General features: G+C 48.4%; 1 long non-coding RNA gene across 3 annotated transcripts; it reads right to left on the bottom strand.

Moving 5' to 3' along the window:
• Positions 1-309: 309 nt before the first annotated feature.
• On the bottom strand, positions 310-5,264 carry LOC124675999. Of its 3 annotated transcripts, XR_006993484.1 has the most exons (4): positions 4,768-5,264; positions 3,590-4,437; positions 2,825-3,468; positions 310-1,896 (listed from the first exon to the last, which is right to left on the bottom strand). It is a non-coding gene; the product is annotated as an uncharacterized LOC124675999 (long non-coding RNA). The 3 variants fall into 3 exon arrangements; XR_006993482.1 differs by having other exon boundaries at positions 2,825-4,437; XR_006993483.1 differs by lacking the exon at positions 310-1,896 and adding an exon at positions 2,366-2,737 and having other exon boundaries at positions 2,825-4,437.
• Between the last annotated feature and the right edge of the window lie 19,507 nt (positions 5,265-24,771).

The following is a 24,771-nucleotide window of genomic DNA, read 5'->3' as shown; positions in this document are numbered from 1 at the left end:
GATTGTGTAACCGTAACATGTCCCTAAGCAGTAAGCAATACAATGATCACCTTTAGCCTGTCAGGTTTGTTTACTTTTCCATAATATAAACCAAGTGCAGCCTCTAAGAATAGTTCTCCCTATACAATCTTATTCTACACAACAAAAGGTTAAATAAAAACTAATCAAAATATAAGCAGATCAGAGAGCAATGAACTAGTAAAAGATTCAAAGGAAAGTGTCATGTCATTAAATGTGAAAAGAAATGCAAGTGAATAAGACTGGACATCGTCGACAGCAGGTTGAATGTTTTTTGTCAACTATTGATTAACTGTCCAAAGAATTTCAATTGCCAATCTTTTTTTGTAGGGGGTAGCATGAAAAGGGTGTGATATAAGCAAGCAAGTACTCCCTGTGTTCCCTATTAATTGATTCTGATTTAGTAAAAAGTTGTAATAAATCAGAGTCAGTTAATAGGGAATAAGAGCTAATTCAACATTCTACATGGGAACACGAGAAAGTGATGAGCAGCAAACTTCTAAGAGTAAGTTTACTGTTTTGAACCAGATACTGATATATATGGTAAACTTCTAAAATTTATGGGAGTGTGTTATGATATGGCCCCGGCCGGATTTCAATATGTGTGTGGCACTGGATGAAGGACCTCCAAGTCAGTATGATGTACTATCTAACTAAGAGGATATACCAAAAACGTATTTTTTGTAAAAACCAATATATTAGGATGCACTACCTATGTTCTTCAACAACCATGTACCTAAGTGGCAACAACACAAAAACTTAGCAGCTTAGAACAGGCAATGAAATACAGAACTGGTGTTTTGTCTTTTTTTCCTACATACTTAGCAGTCCATTAGTTAACATTCACCAAGAAATAATAAGAACAAAAAAAGAGCACATCACTCGGCAGTTCATAAACCTTTGAAAGGCTACATAAATATATTTTCTAATTTCTAATGCAAATAATGGCTAGATAACATTTTACATCACTAATACATATATTCAGCAAGGGCTTAGTTCAATGCAGCAATCAACTTGTAGTACGATACTCCTGTTGCATATGCTCAACTAAATGTATTGTGAGCTAGCCATGCATAACAGCAAGCTAATATTACCGTATAAAGTACCACATATAGAAATTTGGAGCACTACTGCCAATAATCAAGGAATTGTGTACTCCTCGAATATCTTCGCCTTGGTGAGGCGTTGGTGGAGCCGATCCACAAAATAATAATACTGGGGCATTACCTCAACCTCCGGCCTTCAGATCCAGCACTTGGAGAGCGTCATCCCCACCCTTCCCTGCCACCCAGAACAAACAGAACTTGCGGATAAAAGAAAGAAAAAACATTATCACTAATACGAGATATAATTTCATCAGCGTGCGGACTCAGCTATCATCAGCGTGCCTCTGTCTACATTCCAAAATCTCAAACAAAAGGGAACTACATAGAATCGACTAGCCAAGCCCGTAAAGCTACAGTTAAATTTCTTAGCAAACAGCAGAGAGATTTTTCACAAATTCAGATAACTCACTTTACATATACCAAATTAACAAGTTTATGGCATCACTTTTGTAGGTGGACTAATCATGTGATCTATTATAATATAGTGCTAACTATGCAACAGGAATCTCTCCTCTCAACCATGGAGTAACAATGATCTGCAAAATCCACCAATCATATACAATGTACTTGCAATAGCGAGCAAAAATTTCAAAAGAACTTTAATCCATGATGTCGGTGATGCTAATAAAGAAGCACGGGCTCAGCGAGTAAAATAGGCCGGACATACTAACCTCAGGCTGCAACTCCACAATATTATCGAAGTCGGCGCCATGAGCTAGTTCATCGGAGTTCTTCGGCCGGATCCTCCCCGCGACCCTTACTCTGCACACATCTGAGAAGCGCACCCTTTATCAATTCCGAAAACGATCTAGAAATTGTAAATGGTAGTAATAAGAACAGTAATGCGCCAGTTATCATGATGTAACTAATTCGCAAAAAAAAGGGTATCATGATGTAACTGAAGAACACGGATTGACAGCCTAACGGTAATATATGCAAATATATTCAGGTAACAGCGATTAATTAGTAGTATCATCGAGCTGCCACTGATGCGGTGCGCGTCTAACCTATGGCATTCCGGTTACTAGAAAATATCCCCTTTCTAGCAGCAGAACTCTACTGCCGCTTCCAGCATGCCGCAATAAAATTCCCGGAGAAACCCCAAAACAGGAAGAGCGCCCAAGGGCGGGGCGTCATCCGATACATTCGCGGGAGAGGAAGGAGCCGACATACCAGCGGCGCCGTCGTGGTCGGCGGCGGCGGGGCGCGCTCGGGTGGGGGATGGCGGCCGCCGCGGCGAGACCGACTTGGAGCGCGCGCTGCCGCGTGGCGCCGCGCCGTTCCTGTCGACGGGCCGCACCGACGCCCGCCCGGCGGCGGCGCCGGTCGCCATGGATCCTCGCCGCGGCGGGAGAGGCGGGGACGGTGAGAGTTGGAGAGGAATGGGAGACTGAGGGCGGAGGCAATCTGGGTAGAATGGCACGACCTGGGCGAGGAACAGAGCCAGGTCGGGGAGCACCTTAGCCGTCTCCCACTCCGGCACTGCCACTCGAGGAGCAGGCGGAGGACATCGCCGTCTTCTGCCCGAAGAGGAACACCGAGGAGATCTCCCTTCCCGTCGTCGCCCCCTCCGCCTCCATGGAGCTACTAGTAAGCTTCATGTGATCTGAAAACTAAACTATCCTATTAACCAACACAAGAAACATCTCATATATTTCATTTGAAACAACTAAAGAAAAAACAGGAAAGTCAATCCTTACTTGGTCTTGTAGCTCCTGCAAATAAGGACTTTTCTTCTCAATCCTACCTTTGGTTTGAGAAGATCCGTCTGTAAACAGGAACACACTTATGTTACTGTCTACACAATTCTAAACACACTAGATGTTAATATCATACAGAAATTAAAAACAAGCAAACAACACTCATGTGGAAACTTAGTTTTATTTCACCAATTGAAACGGATTCAAGAGAACCCTAAGAAGAAGAAAAGGTGGTATGGTGGGATTAGATGAAAAAGGAAGAAGGAATCAAATGCATGTTAACCAACAAACATCAAATGATTTTGAGTTTAATTTTTCATGGCATAAGCATTTCATTTCACAGGAAAGATACTATGGCCCAATTCTCTATCTCCAGTACAAGTAGACAAAAACAAGCATAAAAAGGAATCATCTCTAGTCTGCAACTTCCAGGACATTAAATGTTTGTCAGCTTGTCAACTATACTGTCAACCTACTATAAAGAAGACATCTCCTCTGTCTTTCATGGACGGGGACACGAATTTTCATAGGAAAAATCTATTACGGTGATTAAATAGGCATATCATGTAATCCTTCTGAATAAATAGTGAGGCCTAGCTTGACAATTATGTCGTGTGGGATCACTTTGCGGGAAAATGTAGAACCTGCAAGTTCCATTGAAACAAATAGTGATTACCTTGGTGCATGAATTAAAAAACCAGCTGGAAAAGACGGCCCTACTATAATAAACACACTAATAGAAAAATGTAGTGGCAAGGTATTTACCAAAGTTCATTTGTTGTAGTTCCATTAGGTTATACTTCACTTTTGGACTTCTGATTAACCAAAGCAACCGTACATAGCCCAAGAAGAAGCCCAATAAATTATATTATGACATACTAATCTGGGTAAAATCAAGCTCTAGTGCTACTGTACACAATTTTTTAAATATCCAATATACGCTGAGTTTCTGTCATCATTTCAAATGGTGAGACAGGAAAGAGGCCTAAATGAATGTTGAGGAAACATTAAAACTGTAGTGGGTAGAGTAAAGGTTGAACAACATATGAAAATCAGAGTTCAATAATTTGTTGGGCATGTCAGGTCTGAACTGAAGGAGGAGTTCCATGTACCTCCTCAGAGTACTTAAGGCTAAGGAATGAAGCTTGGACATTAACCAAACTGTTGAAAGTGACAAAGAAAACTCCTTAACAGTAGCACAACCTTTGTTGCCTCCAGCACAACCTTTGTTGCCGGCAGCCTCCCACCACCAAAACCACTCTTCTCCATCTTCCTCGGGAAAGCTCCATTGCTGGCCCTACTAGGACGGTTCGTCGTCGGGCCGACGATCCATTTCTAGGCATCGTCCCACTTCGAGGGTGGGTGCTTCGAGAACGGCGGAACCGCCGCTGCTGGCGCCGACCGAGCGGAGGCCCCTCGCTCCTTGTGGAACTCAAAGTTGGATGCCACGCTCTAGGAGTCACACGAGTCCTCCTCGGGCAGCCTGAACCTCGAGCCCATAGAGTGGGCGTCTCGCGATCGGTGTCCTCTGCCGGTATCTAATGAGGACGATGATCCTGACATGGTGCTCACCATGTCCACGTCCTTGTATTCTTCGGATATGGTGTCTCCTCCTGCATCAAAACAATGCCCCAGTTTTCACACTCCGAAAGGAAGAGAGAAGCTCAAGTTTCAGGCAACAACTTGTCTATCAATCTTAATTCAGCTTAATCGACATCTCATGCAACTAATTCAAGCACGAAAAACACTGTATGTTTGCTCATTTACAAAGCAGAGCACCAATCTCAGGCTCAACAGCCAGAGATGAAGAATGCGTAGTAATAAATCATCATTGCAGGTACAGCGAAATGGGACCCAAAATTCAGAGACAAAATGGCCCAAATCGAGCAATGCAGGCGGGCATCGGCAGCAATGGGGGAGGGATGGGAAATGGAGATGCTCACTGTGCGCGTCGGAGTTGGATCTGACGGAGGCCATGGGCACCGCGCCGTACTCCTCCTTCTGCTCCCCGACGTCGTCGTTCCCGGTGTCGGCGTCCTTGCGCCGCCTCTCCACGCCCAGCAGCATCGCGTAGCCTTGACTTTAAGAAGCGCGGCGCCGGTGACGGTGCGGGCCTCGGCCTCGAGGTGGTCTAGTCGACGATGCTCCATGCGGACCGATTGATGTCGACGGGGAAGCCCTGGATGTCGTGGTCCCGGGCGATGCTGCGGTCCTCGAGGGCGGCCACGGCGGGGTGAAGCATGGGCCCTCCGCGCGGGACAGGAGGAGGGCGTCGTGCGAGGGCTCGTCGCGGTCGGCGCCAAGTCGCTCGGCAAAGGAGAAGCAGGAGGCGCGGCGGCGAGGTAATTGCGGCGGCGACCCTGCCGAACCCCATGGCTAGGGTTAGCCGCGGCGTCGCGCTCAGGGGCGGAACGGCGGGGCGGGGTAGGGATCCGGTGGAGGGACCCAAGCCGAGCTCACTCGGTGCATGGAGGCGGCGGATGCAGCCGGCGTTGGGCGAGCGGCGGCGGCGCATCGGGGAACTGAGGACGTGAGAGACAGATGGTAGGGGAGAGGAAAATGAGACATGGCCGGGAGGTCAGTACGAGTTTTGCAATTAGGCCCTTCGATTATGAGAGAAAAATGACGGCACTTTTGATAAATGCCAGCAATCAGCAACAATTACAGGCACTTTCCAAAACTACCGCAAAAATAATGCCGGCACTTTGCAAAATACCAGTAATAACGAAACTTTGATGGCACCTTCTAAAAATGCCTGTAGTTAGATAGTAATTTGAGGCACTAACTAAAAAGTGCCACTAATTACTAGCATCGGTGGCATATTTGTAAAGTGCCGTAAGAAAACTGCCGGCAATACTGGGACGTGAGGTAGTGGGTGGGAGCGAGAGGTATGTGATATGTATGGCGTTTCTTCCATCAATCATCCGGATTTACGTCGTATATCAGATTATGGTTCCGAGGGTCACCAATTATGAAAACACTTTCCTCTAAGTGGACATGTGGAAGTACACTATGATGATCCAGAGAAACGTGTGGTTTCTGGACCCATTGAGGTTTCCAAAAACAATATAGAGAACAAGACCACAAGAAAAAACACAAAACATTATAGAACTACTTTGAAACAACAACATATGGACAACATGTTTAGAGCATCTTCAGCCGCGTCCCCCAAAGCGTCCCCCAACGCATACAGATCGAGTGTTTGGGGGGACGTGTTTCGTTCGTGCCGCGTTTGGAGGACGTCGCTTTCCAGCCGCGTCCGCCAAACGCCACCCCCAAATAGAAATTCAAATAGTTTGCATTCAAAAGATACCGTTCCCGCCGAAGTCATCGCGATCAGAGTAGCCGCGATCAAAGTACTGGGTGCGCGAACATATTACAGACCGACGTAAATTAGAAGAAGGGGTTGGGCGACGCCGACGGCACATCCTGAGTCGATGTAGGCCCGTCGATCACGCCGACCTCGTCGTGATCTGCCCGGTTTGCATGCTCTGTCGCCGAGGCAGAGGCAGACGCATGTGTACTAGCGGATCGTCGTCGAAGACACGTCTGCCGGCTCTTGCTCCGGGGTTGAGGTTGCGGCCGCCGCCGCTGCCTCGGCCGCCGTGGTCGTCGCCATTTTGGCTTCGATGTCGTCGAGGATCTGTCCCTTAAAGAAGTTGTGCGCTGCCCGCGTCCGGGGAGACATTCCTTCTGTCGACGCTGTCACAGGGACATGTCCTCCTTTCGTTTCTTGAGCTCCATCTTCTCCTCTTGCCTCTTCAGCAGCACCACCCACCTTTCATCGGTCTTTTTGTCGCGGCAGAGCAAGGTCGAGGAGAAATGGAAGTTGCCCGCTTTCATTTACATGATAAGAAAAAGTAAATAAAAACAATAGTTATAAGAGAACTACTAAAAGAAACAAACACATGCATATATGAGGGGTAAAAAGACCAATTGAAACTGCAGAATGCAAATTTTTACCGGAATACCTAAGCATTGATTTTGATCTGAAGGCAAAGTAACAATGATGACATAGAACGAACTTACAGTAAAAATCAAGGGAATTAGCTAGCTCAGGTCATGATTGATGTTAATTGGCATATTAGAAAAAAAGAGTAACACTATACTAAAAAAAACTGACAATAACAATGGTGTAACATTTGACCAAAATGAAATAAATAAATAGTCACTACAACACATTAGGCATGTAGAGGCGCTAAGTTTGAATGCTAGAGACGTCATATTTCATCTCTAGAGGGTTGTACAGTCTCTTTCATAAAGCGTCTTAGGATCGTCTCCTTATGCACCATCTCAAGTAACAGAAGGACGTTTGTTAAGCGTGTCTAAGTATATAAAGACGCTTTCATAATGATGCTCGAAAGCATGTCCATCCACATAAAGACGTTTTAATAGACACGACAAGTTTGTGTCTCAATATATTTTAGAGATGCTTTATTCAAGAGTACAATATACGTGAGTCCTCCATACACATTACGTACACATAGGGTGGGTAGTCCTCTTATACACATTGTGCATATACATCCATTCATTATTTAATCTTACTTTGGATATAGCGTCCTAACACTGATATGTGTTGGTATAATTTATTTTTATTTGGAAATTCAAGTAAAACCTGATTTTTTTCTTCATACTACCTCCGTTTCAAGGAATAAGGCGCACACGTATTTTAAGACGAACTTTGACCATAAAAGTTGAGCAACAAAATCTTGGTTATATTATATGTATATAGTCTCGTTGGATTCGTATTGAAAAGCACTTTTTAATGATGCTAATTTCATACAAACAATATTTATCTATTTAAAGTAATTCTTGGTCAAAACAAAAGCTCGTAAAACGAGGGCGCCTTATTCCTTGAAACGGAGGTAGTATTTAAGTTCACATAAAATGCAGGACTATTATGACCAACTGCCACTGAAAAATATAGAGCAAACGGGAATAAATTCGCTAATACATAAAAAAACTGAAACTGAATAGATTATACATATTAACAATACACAGATACATCAGGAAAAATCATGAATAGTAAAAATCATAAAATCGTATATTTCAATTATCTCTCAAAAATTATACAGTAGTGAATATCCCTCCATAGATTTATCGAGGAGGAAACTAATGCTTTGCCCCTCTTCCATCTTCATTCATTGCAGACCTAATTACCTTCAGATTTAACCTGAAGAAACAAGTCACGGCCAAAGTGTGAAACTCCGTGGAATAAGCTAGTTGAGATTCAAATGAAAAGTTTGGTTGATAAAATAAATAAATGTATCTAAGACTAATCCTGCATGAAAACTGCTATTTTGAACTACAACTTGCATCCCTTTGCCAGCGGGATCAAATGTCTAGAAACTGATGTTGCCCAACTTAAATGCATGTATTGGAAATATATTCATAATCATACTACATATTTAAAGATGTCTTATATACATGTGTTGCCAGGTTAGCAATTCCATGCTAACTGGAGCTATGAACTATTTTTTTTTTGAAAGGGAGGCAAAAGCTTTGCCTCTTTCTATTAATTAAGAAGAGAAAGCCCAGTTAATTAACGGGAAATCGGGCGAAAACCGTTACAACAAATCCACAAACGAACTCGCCCCAAAACATGCAACTCCACGACCACCTAGGCACACCAAAGACAACCCGCAACAACCACAAACTCACACATCAACCACCATATGATGGAGGAAACCCCACCAAAAACACATGAAGAAGATGAAAACCATCCATCAAGCAGCTGCGGATGCCTTCCTTGTGGCCCCATTCTTCTTGCTTTTCCTCCTAAGATATTCCATCACCTTCTTGACTTTGTTTCCCGTAGGCTTCTCCGATAGGAGGCAAGCAATCTCTTTGGCGGAGCCAGGGCTAGCCGCCTCCAAACTGACAAGCAAGTCAAAAATCTCTTTTGCAAAGAGGGCATCGGACACAAGAAGCTGGCTGGGCTCAACCGATGGCGTTGCACAAGCCATCGTCGAGGCCGCAAGCGAATCCACCTCCAAATGCACCACCGATAGAGGAGGAGCAGACTTCCCACACAACTGTTGCAACTCGGGCATGAACAACATCGCCGGGGGCTTGACCCCAATGGTGTCCACGCTCTCACAGGCATCATCGAGGCTAGGCTCAACTGATGGCTTTGTAGAAGCCATCGTCGAGGCTGCAAGCGAATCCACCTCCAAATGCATCACCGACAGAGGAGGAGTCAACTTCCCACATAACTCTTGCAACTCAGGCATGAGCAACATCACCGGAGCCTTGACCCCAATTGTGTCCTCGCCCTCACAGGCAAAAGACACGTGGGCCTGCGGCAACGGCGAAGGACTAGCACGGGGGGAGAAACTGCCATAGAGGTTGTCTTCTCCAACCTCAACTGAACCGGTGTTATCACCAGATTTTAGACAAATCTAGAGGTGGGCCGGCCTTGGAAGATTACACGTGGAAGATTTCTGAAGCGGCCTGGCACGAAGGGTTTTGGGCTGAATTGTCCGTGTATCTTTATTTAGTAGTTTATTATCTTAGATAAGGGTTAGAGTTTGTATCGTGCACGATGGGATATTCCCACGTTAGAAAGTCCCCTGGACTATAAATATGTACTTAGGGTTTATGGAATAAACAACAACTCACGTTCAACCCCAAAACAAACCAATCTCGGCGCATCGCCAACTCCTTCGTCTCGAGGGTTTCTATCGGGTAGCGACATGCTGCCTAGATCGCATCTTGCGATCTAGGCAGCACAAGCCCCACGTTGTTCATGCGTTGCTCGTATCGAAGCGCTTTTGATGGCGAGCAACGTAGTTATCATTAGATGTGTTAGGGTTAGCATTGTTCTTCGTTTAAGCATGCTTACGTAGTGCAACCCTTGCATATCTAGCCGCCCTCACGCCTATCTCAGGTGTGGGGGCGGCACCCCGCTTGATATTTATTTAGTAGATCTGATCCGTTACGATTGCTCCTTGTTCTACAAGGATTAGTTTAATATCTGCAATAGTTAGGCCTTACAAAGGGGGAGGATCCAGGTGGCACGTAGGGTGGCGTTCGCAAGTCCTAAACGGGATGTTCCGAGGATCAACTTCATGTTGGTTTTTAGGCCTTGTTTAGGATCGGCTTACGAGCACCGTGCGTGGCCGCGAGGCCCAACCTGGAGTAGGATGATCCGATTATGCGGTGAAAACCCTAAATCGTCGTAGATCTCATTAGCTTCATCTTGATCAAGCAGGACCACCAAGTATTCGTGCACCCCGTACGAATCATGGGTGGATCGGCTCTTTGAGCCGATTCACAGGATAACCCGAGAGCCGATCGAGGCTCGTATTTAATGTTTACATGTATGCCCCGGCAGAAACTAAGCGAGGCATCCCCATCACCTTCCCGACCGGGTATAGGTCGGGTGGCACGCCCTTGCACTTCGCATCGCCGCGTGTGACCGGAAGAGCATTGCGGGCCGTCGCTCGGAGGGGTCTCAGCCAGCCGCAGCTCTAGGCTCTTCCCGGCTCTACGGTGTTGACAAGGCCGCTGCCCGCCGGTGGGTTTTGGCAGTCAACACATTCTCGGCACGCCCGGTGGGACAATCGTCTACATCAACCACATCGCCATCTACATCCGAGATGGCGGACGGCACGCCGATCACCTACGAGGATCCGCCCGACGACCTCAAGAAGCAATACAACGAGATCAAGGCCACCCTCGAAGCCGACCTCATCGGCTCTTTTCGAGAACCCGTTCCCATGGCATCAGATGGAAGGGGTTCTCACCGCAAGGTGCGCTCGATGGGATAGACCTCTCTACCCCGTCGGAGGAACACACCAGGGGTCTGCGGCAGGAGATCAACTACCTGGTGGCTCACTCGCTACACCGCCACTCTGAGAACTTGGTCAACGTGTTGGAGCGTGTCGCTCGCGCGTGATCCAGGAGATCATGAGCCACCGCACTCGCCGTCGGACCAGCTCTCGGGACTCATCAAGGAGAGTTGCCACTCCGAGTCCCGTCCACCACTGCCATATGCGTTGGCAGCACCTGCTGAAGTGCCGACTACACCGGCATTCCTCGTCTACAGGATTGGTGGCGACCCTAGTGACTACCAGTTCTTAATGGAGGCGCCTAAGGAGATCCCTCAAGGATACGCTTGCATGTATGTGCCGGATTGTGGTGACTGGGCACTCACAAACCAGGCCACAACATCGAGGACTCCGGCGAAGACAGGAGGAACGTCGGCGACAGAGCTTGAGAAGCAGACGTGGCTAACTAAATGCGCCACACCGACGAAACTCCCGAGCCCAGCTCCTGCAGATGGCTCAGAGCTGGAAAAGCACACATGGCTGGCCAAGTACGCCACCCCGGCGAATCTTCAGAGTGCAACTCCTGCGGCCAGCACGACGGATCAGATCGAGCACCATACCGAGAGACCGGTTCGGCATGATGCCGAAAAGAAGGGCGAGCCGGCTATTCCAAGCCGTACCCCGACGATTACGAGATGATCCCGCTGCCACCTAAATATCGGCTCCCCGACTTCTCCAAATTCAGTGGATCGGATGGCTCCAGCTCCATCGAGCACGTCGCCCGATATTTGGCTCAACTAGGACCGGCTTCGATGTCGGATCAGCTACGCGTGAGGCTCTTTTCACAGTCCCTCACGGGATCGGCTTTTGGATGGTACACCTCTTTGCCAGCAAACTCCATCCAGGCTTGGAAGCAATTGGAAGAACAGTTCCATATGCAATACCATTCAGAAGCTTCCGAGTCTGGCATTGCCGATCTAGCACAACTACGTCAGAAGCGCGGGGAAACGGTGACAGAATACATCCAGCGCTTCAGGAATCTTAGGAACCGATGTTATTCGGTTCGTATAACCGAAAAGGAAGCGAGCCGAGTTGGCGTAGCGGGCCTTGCAACACAGCTAAAGGACATGGCCTCCCAAGCAGATTATCCCTCGCCGGCGCACATGGTTCGAAACTATCAGCATATGAACAGCGCCACCCCGACCCGTACCAAGACAAGTTCAAGCGTGCAGTAGTTATGGTCGATACAGAGGAAGATGAAGTGCCTGCGGGAGACCAAGAAATAGCAAGTGGGCCGAGTGGACTCGGGGAGGAACCCCGTGGCTCTGCAAATGGGTAAAGCCACCAGTGGCCGCCCGGGGGATTTGATTTTGACGTAACCAAGACCGAACAAATCTTCGACCTCCTGCTCAAGGAGAAACAGTTGACGATTCCTCGAAGGTCTCAAGTTCCCTACGGCGAAAGAGCTAAACGGAAAGCCGTATCGCAAATTCCACAACTCGCTTTCCCATGCCACCAACGACCGCCGGTGTGGCGTCAGCACATCCAAGCGGCGATAGAGAAGGGGCGGCTAATTTTCAATCAGCACGCCATGAAGGTCGACACCCAACCCTTCCCCGCCGTTAACATGGTAGAAATTACCTACCCCGAAGGTTGCCGACCGGGTCCCTCGTTCAAGCATCAACATGGTAGGACCCGGAAACCACTCGGCAAAGATGGAGATGAGGGCAGCTGCTCTCATAGCAAGGATACAGAGGAGGCCGCTCCACGCGATCGGCTCCGTCATGATGGCAAGCGCTATGTCACGAGAGGAGAGGTGAAGAATATAAGATATCGGCCGACCCTCTCTCGATCACCTCCTCAACAAATATGTGAGTCGGTATGACCAACGCCGACGGTCCAATTACGATGATAGAGGAGATCGTCCGGCTAGAGAAGCCGAAGATATCGTCGGCAGGATCGCGATGAGGAGGAGCACGAGCGCCGTGCCACGGAAGCATCAAGGGAGCAAGATGACAACGCCGGACATTGGGACTGCCCCTTCTTCGGTACACCGCTGGGATTCAGGAATGAGCCGATTGCCCACAATCGGCAATTGCCCGTAATGCAACAAGAAGAAGAAGGAGGCAGCCAACGTGTCCGTGTTCGAGCGCCTAGGGCCTCTCCCGCCACAAAGCAAACGCGCCGAGTCACCTCGTTGGGCAGATCTTGAGGATTCGGAAGACGAGGGAGAAGTGGAAGAAGACAGTACCACCGGCCAAGGTGGTGCCCCGACGGACTCAGCCGTTCCCAAAAGCGCAGGGTTCGGCGATTGCGCGGCCCGGAGGAAGCCGAAAGGTTATACCTGCATACGCTAAGGAAGGCACGACCTGATTCGGCTGCAAAGGTTCAGCGAACCCTCGGATGAAGAGGGTCGTCCACGGAAAATGGAGTGGCGCCCTAAACGAGGGAAGCCGATGATGAGACATCGGCCGGCACAAACATGGTACTCGTCTTGCCGACGGATCTTAGTGCTCCACAACTCTACGGTGCACTCAAGGTGGACGACAGCAAGCGCATCAAGTCAGAGGTCGGGTTGGTTTTATCCAGCCTAACCGAATAGCAAGACTAGACCAATGAGCAAACCAGGCGAGGCTGATCCTTGTGATCGGCCCCAAAAAGTTTATGAAGGGACATTACAGGACCTTCAGTCAGCTCTCCAATGAATATGGAGGCCGATTCCGGCAATCGGCCAAAATTACTTCCACCACATGTTCTGCTTGCGTTCAAGCACCGATCTACCGGACAAGTACCCACGTCGGCATACGAGAGTCGGCGCGGATTTTTACGGAGCCGACGTACAAGTGCAGGTGCCCCGGCTAACCATACAAGCCGATATCTCGCAGTCATTCAGCAGGTATCGGCTCGGGGGGCATATAATCAGATGAACATGTGCAGATAAACATGTGAGAACATACGTGCAAGGAAACATTGGGGGCCGACTAAGAGAAATCGGCCAAATATATATATATATATATGAAAATTCGAAAAAATTTCGAACACAGCCGATGCAGCAGGCATCGACTTAAGGATATAACAGCCGATGCATGGCCATCGACTCAAGGGAGATTTCTTCAAGAACAATGTCAGGAGCAGCATGGGCGTGCGGATCAGGTCAAGGATGGATTGCATCAGGTCCGTCAAAGGAAAGGAGCCTATCTGGCCGGCAGGAACTGAAGAAACTCGGGGGGCAGCTCGCCTTGAAGGCTCTCGCTTTGGGAAGCCGATTTATGTTCAAAATCGGCTAGCTCGGCATAAGAAGCTCCCTCGGACATGATCGAGCCCGAGTCCATACAGCTCTGTTTTGCCTCGGCTAAGTCTCGGGGGGCAACAAGCCTGGAAGATGCCCTGTTTTTAAGAGCCGATTAGAGCCACCTCGGCTGCGGCTGCATCATGATTGTCTCAGGGAGGAACTGGGAAGGAAAAGCCGTCGTCTAGTACAGGGCTTGGACTGTGCTGTTGCTGCAAGAAAAGGAAAGAAGTCCGACGCGTTACTATCGGTCTTAGCATGACAAACGGAAGGAATGAAATTGGAGCGATTAAAGGATGAATGGAAAGAACAATTTCATTAATTCCAAGGAGCGGCTTTACAAGAAAGAGCCGATGGCTCTCAAAAGAGGGATCTGGTGCCTAGTGCACTGCTACTACTAGTCCTGTACTACTAGTCGTCGCTGTCCTCGTCATCGCCGTCGTCGACGTCGTCGGCGCTGCTCCCAGGGAGCTCCTCGTCGCTGCTGCCCCAGCCCTTGGCCGGAGCCTCTTCCTCCTCGTCATCATCATCATCCTCGCTGTCCGCCCAAGAGCGGAAGCGCTTGGTCGGCGGATACCCGATGGAGGAGGAGGAGTCATCCTCCTCCTCTTCCTCTTCGTCATCATCTTCGTCCTCGCTGTCCACCCACATGCGGGGGCGCTTCTTCGGCGGGAGCTTGGCGGAGGGGGAGGCCTTGGCCTTCGCTGCTTCTCCTTCTTTCTCCCCCTTGTCGGAGGAGAAGGGATTCACTGCGGGGTGGAGGCTGTCCTCGGTCTTCTTCTTCGGCGAAGATTGGGGGAAGAGTTTTGAGAAGGAAGAGGAAGAGGAAGACATTGCTACAGGAGGAGAGGGTTTTTTGGTGCCGATAGCCGGGATGGAATAGAGGATAAAGAGAGCTAACCAGTCGGCACGGTTAAATAATGAGAAATCCGGTGAAGGTTTAATGCCATTACGGCTTCCAAGGGATCGATGCCAAAGCTGTCGAATTTCTAGAGAAACCGAGAAGACAGGGCATAATGATGACGGATGCTGTAACGGCTCTGCTCTGCCACGACATGACCCTTCGAAGGGAAAGCATAATGATTTTGGAAATGTTATTTCCAAAACCAGGGGGGCATGTGTTATCACCAGATTTTAGACAAATCTAGAGGTGGGCCGGGCTTGGAAGATTACACGTGGAAGATTTCTGAAGCGGCCTGGCACGACGGGTTTTGGGCTGAATTGCCCGTGTATCTTTATTTAGTAGTTTATTATCTTAGATAAGGGTTAGAGTTTGTATCGTGCACGATGGGATATTCCCACGTTAGAAAGTCCCCTGGACTATAAATATGTACTTAGGGTTTATGGAATAAACAACAACTCACGTTCAACCCCAAAACAAACCAATCTCGGCGCATCGCCAACTCCTTCGTCTCGAGGGTTTCTATCAGGTAAGCGACATGCTGCCTAGATCGCATCTTGCGATCTAGGCAGCACAAGCCCCACGTTGTTCATGCGTTGCTCGTATCGAAGCGCTTTTGATGGCGAGCAACGTAGTTATCATTAGATGTGTTAGGGTTAGCATTGTTCTTCGTTTAAGCATGCTTACGTAGTGCAACCCTTGCATATCTAGCCGCCCTCACGCCTATCTCAGGTGTGGGGGCGGCACCCCGCTTGATCTTTATTTAGTAGATCTGATCCGTTACGATTGCTCCTTGTTCTACAAGGATTAGTTTAATATCTCGCAATAGTTAGGCCTTACAAAGGGGGAGGATCCGGTGGCACGTAGGGTGGCGTTCGCAAGTCCTAAACGGGATGTTCCGAGGATCAACTTCATGTTGGTTTTTAGGCCTTGTTTAGGATCGGCTTACGAGCACCGTGCGTGGCCGCGAGGCCCAACCTGGAGTAGGATGATCCGATTATGCGGTGAAAACCCTAAATCGTCGTAGATCTCATTAGCTTCATCTTGATCAAGCAGGACCACCAAGTATTCGTGCACCCCGTACGAATCATGGGTGGATCGGCTCTTTGAGCCGATTCACGGGATAACTCGAGAGCCGATCGAGGCTCGTATTTAATGTTTACATGTATGCCCCGCAGAAACTAAGCGAGGCATCCCCATCACCTTCCCGACCGGTATAGGTCAGGTGGCACGCCCTTGCACTTCGCATCGCCGCGTGTGACCAGAAGAGCATTGCGGGCCGTCGCTCGGAGGGGTCTCAGCCAGCCGCAGCTCTAGGCTCTTCCCGGCTCTACGGTGTTGACAAGGCCGCTGCCCGCCGGTGGGTTTTGGCAGTCAACAACCGGCAATGACCTCAGCCGGAGGAGAGGCTTCAGGCACAACTGGCAACATGTCAAGAGAAGTCCCTGCTCTCACCAAGAAACTCTCGACTCTTGTGAGACAAGCATGGAGCTCAGAGCGGAGCAACAAGGCTTGCTCGGTCGGGGTAGACCGCACATCCGGCACAACCGGAGTAGGCGAAGTAGAAGAACGTCGAAGCGGCGGAGGCTGGTCAACATGCTTCTTTCCATGGCAAGGATGCACCGTGAGCCGAGGTTGGGACGACACCATGAGGCTCGGCAAGGAGCTCAACGGCTTCCACGCGTTGAAACACTCGCGTGCTCGGTGGCCGGATCCGAGACAATGAGAACACCGGATGGGATCTCGACAGGCTGCAGCACGGTGACCCGGAAACAAGCAACGACAGCACCTCCCATTGAGCCATGCGCCGGGAGGGGACGGGGCATCAATGTCGAGCAGCCCGGGCGGCGCCGGGAAGGTACTTCCTGCCATCCCGCGGAAGCATCCTCCTCGCGCCCTGCACCACGCTGAGAAGCCGGAGTTGAAGACACGACCTTGGCGTAGGAGAGACGTCTCGCGTTGCCTCCACACCCGCCGGCACCAGCGAGGGCAACATCTCCTTGCTAGGCCGGCGTCGTCTTCGGGGCAACGGGAGGCCGGACCGAGGGGCGCAGCAAGTACAAGGCACCAGCCCAAACTCGGGGACGGGCAGCTGGGCGACGGAGCCTCCCGCCATGGCGGCAGCAGGGACGACAGACGGGGAAGGCGAAGGTGCGGCCGCAGTCGCGGGCTTATGGGGGCGGCGAGGACGAGCCAAACGCCCCCCAACAGCCGGTTCGGCCTTGCAGGATGCCAGGACGGTCGCGGCCAGCATGGCGGCGGAGGTGGCCGGCCGAGCCAGATCGGATCGGCGAAGGGAGCGCCGCCGACACGGGCGCAGGGGAGGCCACCAAGCACCTCGCCGGGGTGGCCCGGAGGAGCCGTGGCAAGCCCGGCGGTTGGAGCAGCTGCAGTGTGCGGCGAGGTCGGGCGACCGCCGTCGCAGGCATGGCGAGCTCGGAACACGGCCGGCGCTACCACGACGAGAAGCAGGGCCGGAACTCGGGGCGGAAGGAGAGAGGACGCACGGGAGAGACAGGATCTGGTGTCGGTGGTGGAAGAGGACGCCGCCAGAGGGAGATCAGGCCGGCGGCGGCTCTAGCTCGCCCCGCGTCGCCATGGTCGCGAGAGCATCGAGCCGTTATTCTCGGAGAACTGGGATAGTCATCTCTATATTCGTTTATGGAGCTATGAACTATCAATGCCGACCACATGAGTGTTGGTTTTGCTCACATGTACTCAGAGAAGAAATGGATGAGGCATGATAAAATGTCAAGCGGAGGAGCCAGAAAGGTACTAGTAACTTGTCTTATTCGAAAGAATCAATATATGTAAAGTGCAAGTTTTGCAAAATTACTCAAACCTTGGGTCTCTAGCCATAACATAGCTGGATGCAGCTATTAAAATCGAATCATAGCAGATTTCCTTAAGTCTCCCCGTTAAAAGAAAATAGGAAGAATTTCACATACCATGTTATAATGTGTCTGGTTTGAGTTCGATTTCTTCGTTTTGATCTACATCACAGAAAGTTTATAAGCAAGCATCAAAACTAACGAGGGAATGTAATGCTTGTACATATGAAAATGTACTTACATAGAACCTAGGCCAACCAAAAACATTACCCAAACAGACAGTTTGAATATATTTATATGGTCTAGGGAGGTGGCGTTTTGGCACACGCGTGCATATGCACCCATTATAGGAAATAATAAAAAAACAATTTTAAAAATGTCAAAAAAATCTGACATAAAAATTTTGGTATACATCGTGACATCCTATGTTCTATGTTCGTTCACAAGTTTTCGTGGAAAAATAACATTTTGTGTGGTGTGTACAAAAAAGACAAAAAAATATCCTGTACGTAGTCGTGTTACAGCATCAAAATTTATCTTTTTTACATGAGGCACAGAAAAATGTTATTTCTTTTGAAAACTTGTGTACCAACATAAAATATCTAGATGTACATGTACAAATTTAGTTTAGAATTTTTTAACACTTTAAAATGTGGATTCTAATAATGGGAGCATATGCTCCTATGAGCCAAAGTGCATTTCCCTATGGTCTAGGCCATTTTTCATCCTCAATCATTGTAGGACCGTTAATAAGAAGTGCACAATTTGATCTCCAAGCATGTTATCAGGACACGGTTGCTGCAATTGTGAATGAACAAACATAATCAATAATATTACTTGCAGTAAACAATATAACAACCCTAATTCAAAATGCAAATCCACAGTAGCATTACCGTGTGATGAGAAAAGAAAATTTCAAAATATACTAGCACCTAAATTCATCTGATTGATACAACCGTGTGATGGAAAAGAGTATTATAATCTAAATTTCCGCTTAATCCGGGGCATACTTCCCTATACCTAGAAAAACATACGAAAGGAGAAAACATTAGCAGCAGATGCTGAACACAGATCGACCTTTTCTCAGCGAGGATTGGCGACGAACGGGAGGCTGCCGGCGTTTACAAGATGGATCCACGAGACTCCCTGCACCAAGTACCACAACCATCACGCAAGAACACACCCACCGCATCACCTGCATGTCGTAGAAACACCTACCTCTTTGCCGTCGACCGCGACGGCACCGGCGCCGACGTCTTCACAGATTGGCCCTAGTGGTATAACATGTAAACGGGATATATTTGATGGGGAACGAACCTGGGCGGAGGCACACACGGGTGTGGATCCGATCTTTGATGAGCAGCTGATCCGATCTTTGATGACCAGCGAATCCTCGCGGTGGCGGTTGGGGGAGATGCAGATGAGGGTTAAAATATGGAGGCGGCGGGGAAATATATTTACGAGAAAACTGCATGGGAAATATATTCACGCACGTACGCATCTGGCCATCGACGCAGGTCGCACGGGCCCTTGTTTGGCGCGCGTCAAAGATCTGAAGTGGGGACGGAAAGGGACCGTGCTTTGAAAGAAATACAAAATAGTGGGCATTTTTGCAAAAATGCTAGTCCAGCCGGTACTCTTCCAGGCCTCCACTGTCCACGTGGCAGTGGTCAAACGCCACACAGATAGGTCAACGTTGGTCAGACCGATTTAGGACCTCCTATGAATCATTTACGAAAGATTTAGGACCTAGACGTTCAATTTTAAAGTATAGGGACTAAAGTGAAGGGACGGAAAAAGAATTAGGACAGCCAGTGCGGTTTACTCTATATTTACGGATTTTTTTTCTCAAAATATAAGCGGGGGTGTTTTCTGAAGCGGCAAAACAACCAAGAGTTAGCGCCATATAATGAAAAATAAGCGGGAATATTTTCTCAATATAGTGATTGTCTCGAGTCGACTACTCATGGTGTACAACTTCAGAAAGAAGAATTACATTCATGGTAGAGGTATAACTAGCTTGATCTCCCAGCGAATTATTTAGCATAGTTGATGTTTCCATGTTCACGTGTTATTTTATCTCCTGGTGGCATATGTACTTTTCTAAGCCCCACTTACATGTACTACCTCATGAGTCATGATAGCATTACAATGCTCCCTGGAGTAGTATATTAGATTTATACATACATATAAATTGTCCAAACACGCTTTACAACAGAAACATCGAGGAATGATTTTCTGCAGAATTTATACATGTTTTTGAATTTCGCACTATTATAAGGGTTCTGTTTTCAACAAGCTATGTGAACAATTATTAGTTACAAAAAATGTGGACCAATATGTAACCCGGTTAATTAATAGGTGTTAGAGTGAGTGGATGAGAAGAAAAAACATTGTTATATTAGTGAAGAGACCATAAGTTAATGATCATGGCGATCCGAAGGTTGTCGAGAAGATTGCCGCTGGCAGTATCAAGAGTAACTATACGAAGTATCGACACTCACGCACATTATCAGCTCCATGCAACCGTGTGGGCATCATTGGTGGTGCATTCGTGCTTGAAAACAAGATATATAAGTAGATCTTTTTTTCTTCCCGGTGCAACGCACAGGCACGTGTGCTAGTTTTTTCCTAAATACGGAATTTGTTTTCGTAACAAGAATAGGATTCTACTAAAACATATACGGAGTATTACGGAATAATGGAGTATAAAGCTATGAGCGGAAGTAGTCATGATTCTCGTGTGGAACAGTACTGTTTTTTTTATGGGTGTACTGGTTCAGATTTCCAAACACTTCGAATTTGGCATACGTTGTATAGTCGTGGACGTATACTACCGGTTATCATTTCTGTGACGAGGTCGTATTTTACATGCGTATCACGACCATACTGATTTTTTACCCAACATATAAAATAGTTTCTCGAGTTCTAATTAAGGACACGTTCCAAAACGTCTTAAAATTCGTCCCTAAGTATATACAAATTACCTAATTTATTTATTTAGCCAGCTCATAAGTAAAAAAATTGAGACGTTCTGGCTAACGTCTATAGAAACGTCCTTATGTGGAGCTAGTCCATGATCCTAAAGACGAAAATAAGTACGTCTCATATATAACGTCTCTATGTGCTAATTTTCTTGTAGTGAGTATAGCTTTTAGGCATACTTACATATAGTAGCTAAAGCTATAGCTTCTCCAAAATGGAGCATACACATTTACACAACTAGTGATGTTATGTTCCCGTATATAACCTGACAGAGCACGAAGAAAAAAATTAGAAAAAAAACAAACAATTTGTATTATATGTAAGCACGATCTAACCGGAATTGCAAATCACACATACATGTAACTGAAAGGATCTGCATAAAGATGGCCTTGGGCATAGATTGACCTTCTTCAGGTGTTGACATCCGCATAAAATAAGAGAAGAAAGGCCACTCGTGCATGCCCTTGGTACACACACCAGTAAACGATAGGTGTGGGATAGGTGCGCGTGCCGCCGGTCTTCCGGTGGCGGCGAATAAAGTCTCGGCCGTTGGGATCCGAGATCCAGACATGCGAGTGTTGTGCCCTGGCGGCGGTGTCGAAGCAGCTGTGGCATCGCCGCGTTGGGATTTTGTTTTCCCCGGTCTGCTGCTCCCACGGCGGTTTGGCTCCAGCACCGCCCGGGAATCGGGGGAGAAGTGGTTTGGAGATGGCCGGCGGCGTGCGCCGGCTTCGTCCAGGCGGCAGCTTCACAGGAGTGGGATGCGCGGTGTGAAGGATGTGGCGAAGGTGTTCTTCCTCGACGACATCGATGGGAGGTAGCGAGGCCATGCGCGGAGGAGTGACGGGAGTTTCCCCGGCCGGCGAGCCCCAAAGGTATAGGCGGTGCTGTTCGCAACAGGCTTCTATTGAGGTCCACAAAGGAGCATGTCTCCGATGGTATCTCCTCTGTGCTGGGATCGTGTATTGTCCATCTTCCTTCTCTCCGGCGGCGACGACGGAGGTGGGGACTCAAGCCGTGTGGTGGTGCTCAGGGATTCCGAGAGCAACTGTTGTAATTTTCTTTTTCCTGGGGTCCTTTGTGCAAATTCCTGTGTGTGTTGTGGTCTGGACTCTTCCATATGCCACGTCTGCTGTAATTCCCAAATCTTATATTAATGGTAATGCGTGGTTTCCTAAAAAAACAAAAAAGTAAACGACATTTAAAAGGCGGCGGCCGCTGTGAGTGTTGGCCTGCACATAAAGCCTCCCACCTGAACCATAACTGGAGCGTGTGTTCGCGGGTATGGTGGATGGAAAGGAGAGAGAGGAGGAGCAAGAGCAGCACAGCCTAGTAGACACACACACAGCCTGCCTCTGGGCTGTGCTGATGGCGCTCGGCATAATTAGACATGGCGCCGTTTGTTCGCCGCCGTAGGAGCCCCTGCCGCAGCCGTGGCGCACGACCTGGAGGGTGTCTGCGCTGCACTTGCCAGCCCGTTCCAAGCCCATGCCCCCCTTGTCCGAAATTCGGTGGTGCTCCTGCTGCTCTGGATCATTTGGAAGAGCAGGAACCGTATGGTCTTTGATGGTGTCCGGATGCGCACTCGGTGCATGGTTGCTATGCTAGTGGATCACTGCAAGCTCTGGCTTCACCGTCTGCCTCGTCGCGCCTCGCGACACTCAGTAGATGCGTGGCTGCTACAGCTGCGGGAGAATGCCATGTGTTGAGTGTGTGTGTTTTGTGTCTCGAGTTGGACTTCTCTTCTCACCCCTTTGTACTTCCTCCTGTGCCTCCCTGTACCTCCCAGCGGCCTAGCTGCTTTCACGTTGGAATAAAAAGTGAGAAAAGGGACTTCAGGTGGGGGCTTTTGCCTCCCACCGTTGAGTTGTCAAAAAAAAAAAAAATTAGACATGGAACAGTCGATTGCGGCAACATGAAATTTGGAGGCGTATTAGTGAAGGGTGTATGAGATGGGCCCATGGGGAATTCGCTGGTAAAGTCGAGATCAGCTGCTATATAGGCTAAACCCAACATCGGTTACTCTTGTTCGGAGATGAAAAGACAAAGTCGATATCAGCTCGTATATAGGCTAATCCCAACATCGGTTACTCTTGTTTGGAGATGAAAATAAAAAGTCGATATCAGCTGCTATATAGGCTAATCCAGACATTGGCTACTCTTGTTTAGAGATGAAAAGACACATGTAAATCGTCTCTTGATTTGTTGCGTGTTGAGGAGAGGAACACAGGAGGAGATCGATGAAGAGAACAATATAAATGGGGCTTCACTACAGGAATGGGAGGCTACGCCGAGGGCCCGGCTATACGCCGACGGCCAAAAGTTGGGGCCGTCGGCGTATGGCCCGGCCAGGCCAGCCTGCCCTTTTGACCCTCGGCGTAGCTTGGCCGTCGGCGTAGCAAGGTCTACGCCGAGAGCAGCCCTCGGCATATCTTTGGCCCTAGGTGTAGACAGGGCTACGCCGACGGCCACCCTCGGCGTAGGCCATTTTTCAAATTTATCTAATTTTGTAAAAATCATAACTAATTCATATGATGTCAGAAAAATGCGTATGAGGTATCAAAATGTTCATATAAACATCCTCTATCCATTGATGTCAAAATCATGCATATTTGAATCATGTACAGTACCATGTTAATATAGAAACAATTCAATCACTTTCTTATATGTCTCAGGTTCCCGATTTAGCCAGATGACAATTTAAACGAAGTCAGAAAATCTCGCGGAGCCGCATGGCATCATTTTATGTGTCCTAGTAACCACTCCAAAAGATGAAATTGGGATACGACAATTATTTTGGAAAACCTTTCACGAACAGGGCTATCAAGTCCGGAGTTTTATGGCTTTTAGGGAAATGAGTAGGAAACGGCCCGTGACATCGCATAGTTTGTCGGAACGAGGCCATATTTGGCACGTGTCTGGTCCCTGGGATGAGAAGCAAGGCCCCGGGAGCGGATTTCCAATCCGACCCATGGGCGATAGTTTTTTCATTTTCGGGGTGCCAAAACGGTTTTTTTTGTGAAGTAACTACATGGGCGCATTTTAGTATTGCGCGAGACCTTCGCGTAGTGGTAGGACACCGCCTTCGCACCACATATCACATGCCATATGTGCGCGCTAGCTATCTGGGAATCCATGCGGCTTCCTGCGGTGTCCCGCCGAATCCGCTGGAAAGTGACCGGATTTGAACTAGGGCTACACTTTCCGTCGCTCAACAAATTCCGGGAAAAATGTTTTTAGGTCTATGACATATCACTTCATTTGCGAATGTTTTTCCGTTTAGCGCGATGGTAAACGGGTGCACCGGCGCGCCCGGTACTGCCATACCGCATCTACGTGGGGGTCCGTTTTGGCCAAATGGCAATTTAAACGAAGTCAGAAAATCCCGCGGAACCGCATGGCGTCATTTTATGTGTCCTAGTAACCACTACAAAAGTCGGAATTAGGATACGTCAATTATTTTGGAAACCCTTCACAAACAGGGCTATCACGTCCGGACGTCTATGACTTTTAGGGCAAATGAGTAGGAAACGGCTCGTGACACCGTATAGTTTGTCGGAACGAGGCCATATTTGGCACGTGCGTGGTCCCTGGGATGGGAAGCAAGGCCCCAGGAGAGGATTTCCAATCCGACCCATGGGCGATGGTTTTTTCATTTTCGGGGTGCCAAAACGGTCTTTTTCGTGAAGCAGCTACATGGGGCGCATTTTAGTATTACGCGAGACCTCCGCGTAGTGGTAGGATACCGCCTTCGCACCATATATCACATGCCATATGTGCGCGCTAGCTATCTGGGAATCCATGCGGCTTCCTGCGGTGTCCCGCCGAATCCGCTGGAAAGTGACCGGATTTGAACTAGGGCTACACTTTCCGTCGCTCAATAAATTCCGGGAAAAATGTTTTTAGGTCTATGACATATCACTTCATTTGCGAATGTTTTTCCGTTTAGCGCGATGGTAAACGGGTGCACCGGCGCGCCCGGTACAGCCATACTGCATCTACGTGGGGGTCCGTTTTGGTCATATGGCAATTTAAACGAAGTCAAAAAATCCCTCGGAGCCGCATGGCGTCATTTTATGTGTCCTAGTAACCACTCCAAAAGTCAGAATTAGGATACACCAATTATTTTGGAAAACCCTTCACAAACAGGGCTATCACGTCCGGAGTTC

The sequence above is a fragment of the Lolium rigidum genome, chromosome 7, assembly GCF_022539505.1.
Source record: "Lolium rigidum isolate FL_2022 chromosome 7, APGP_CSIRO_Lrig_0.1, whole genome shotgun sequence".
NCBI lineage: Eukaryota > Viridiplantae > Streptophyta > Magnoliopsida > Poales > Poaceae > Lolium > Lolium rigidum.
This window is presented reverse-complemented; position numbering and strand designations above follow the sequence as displayed.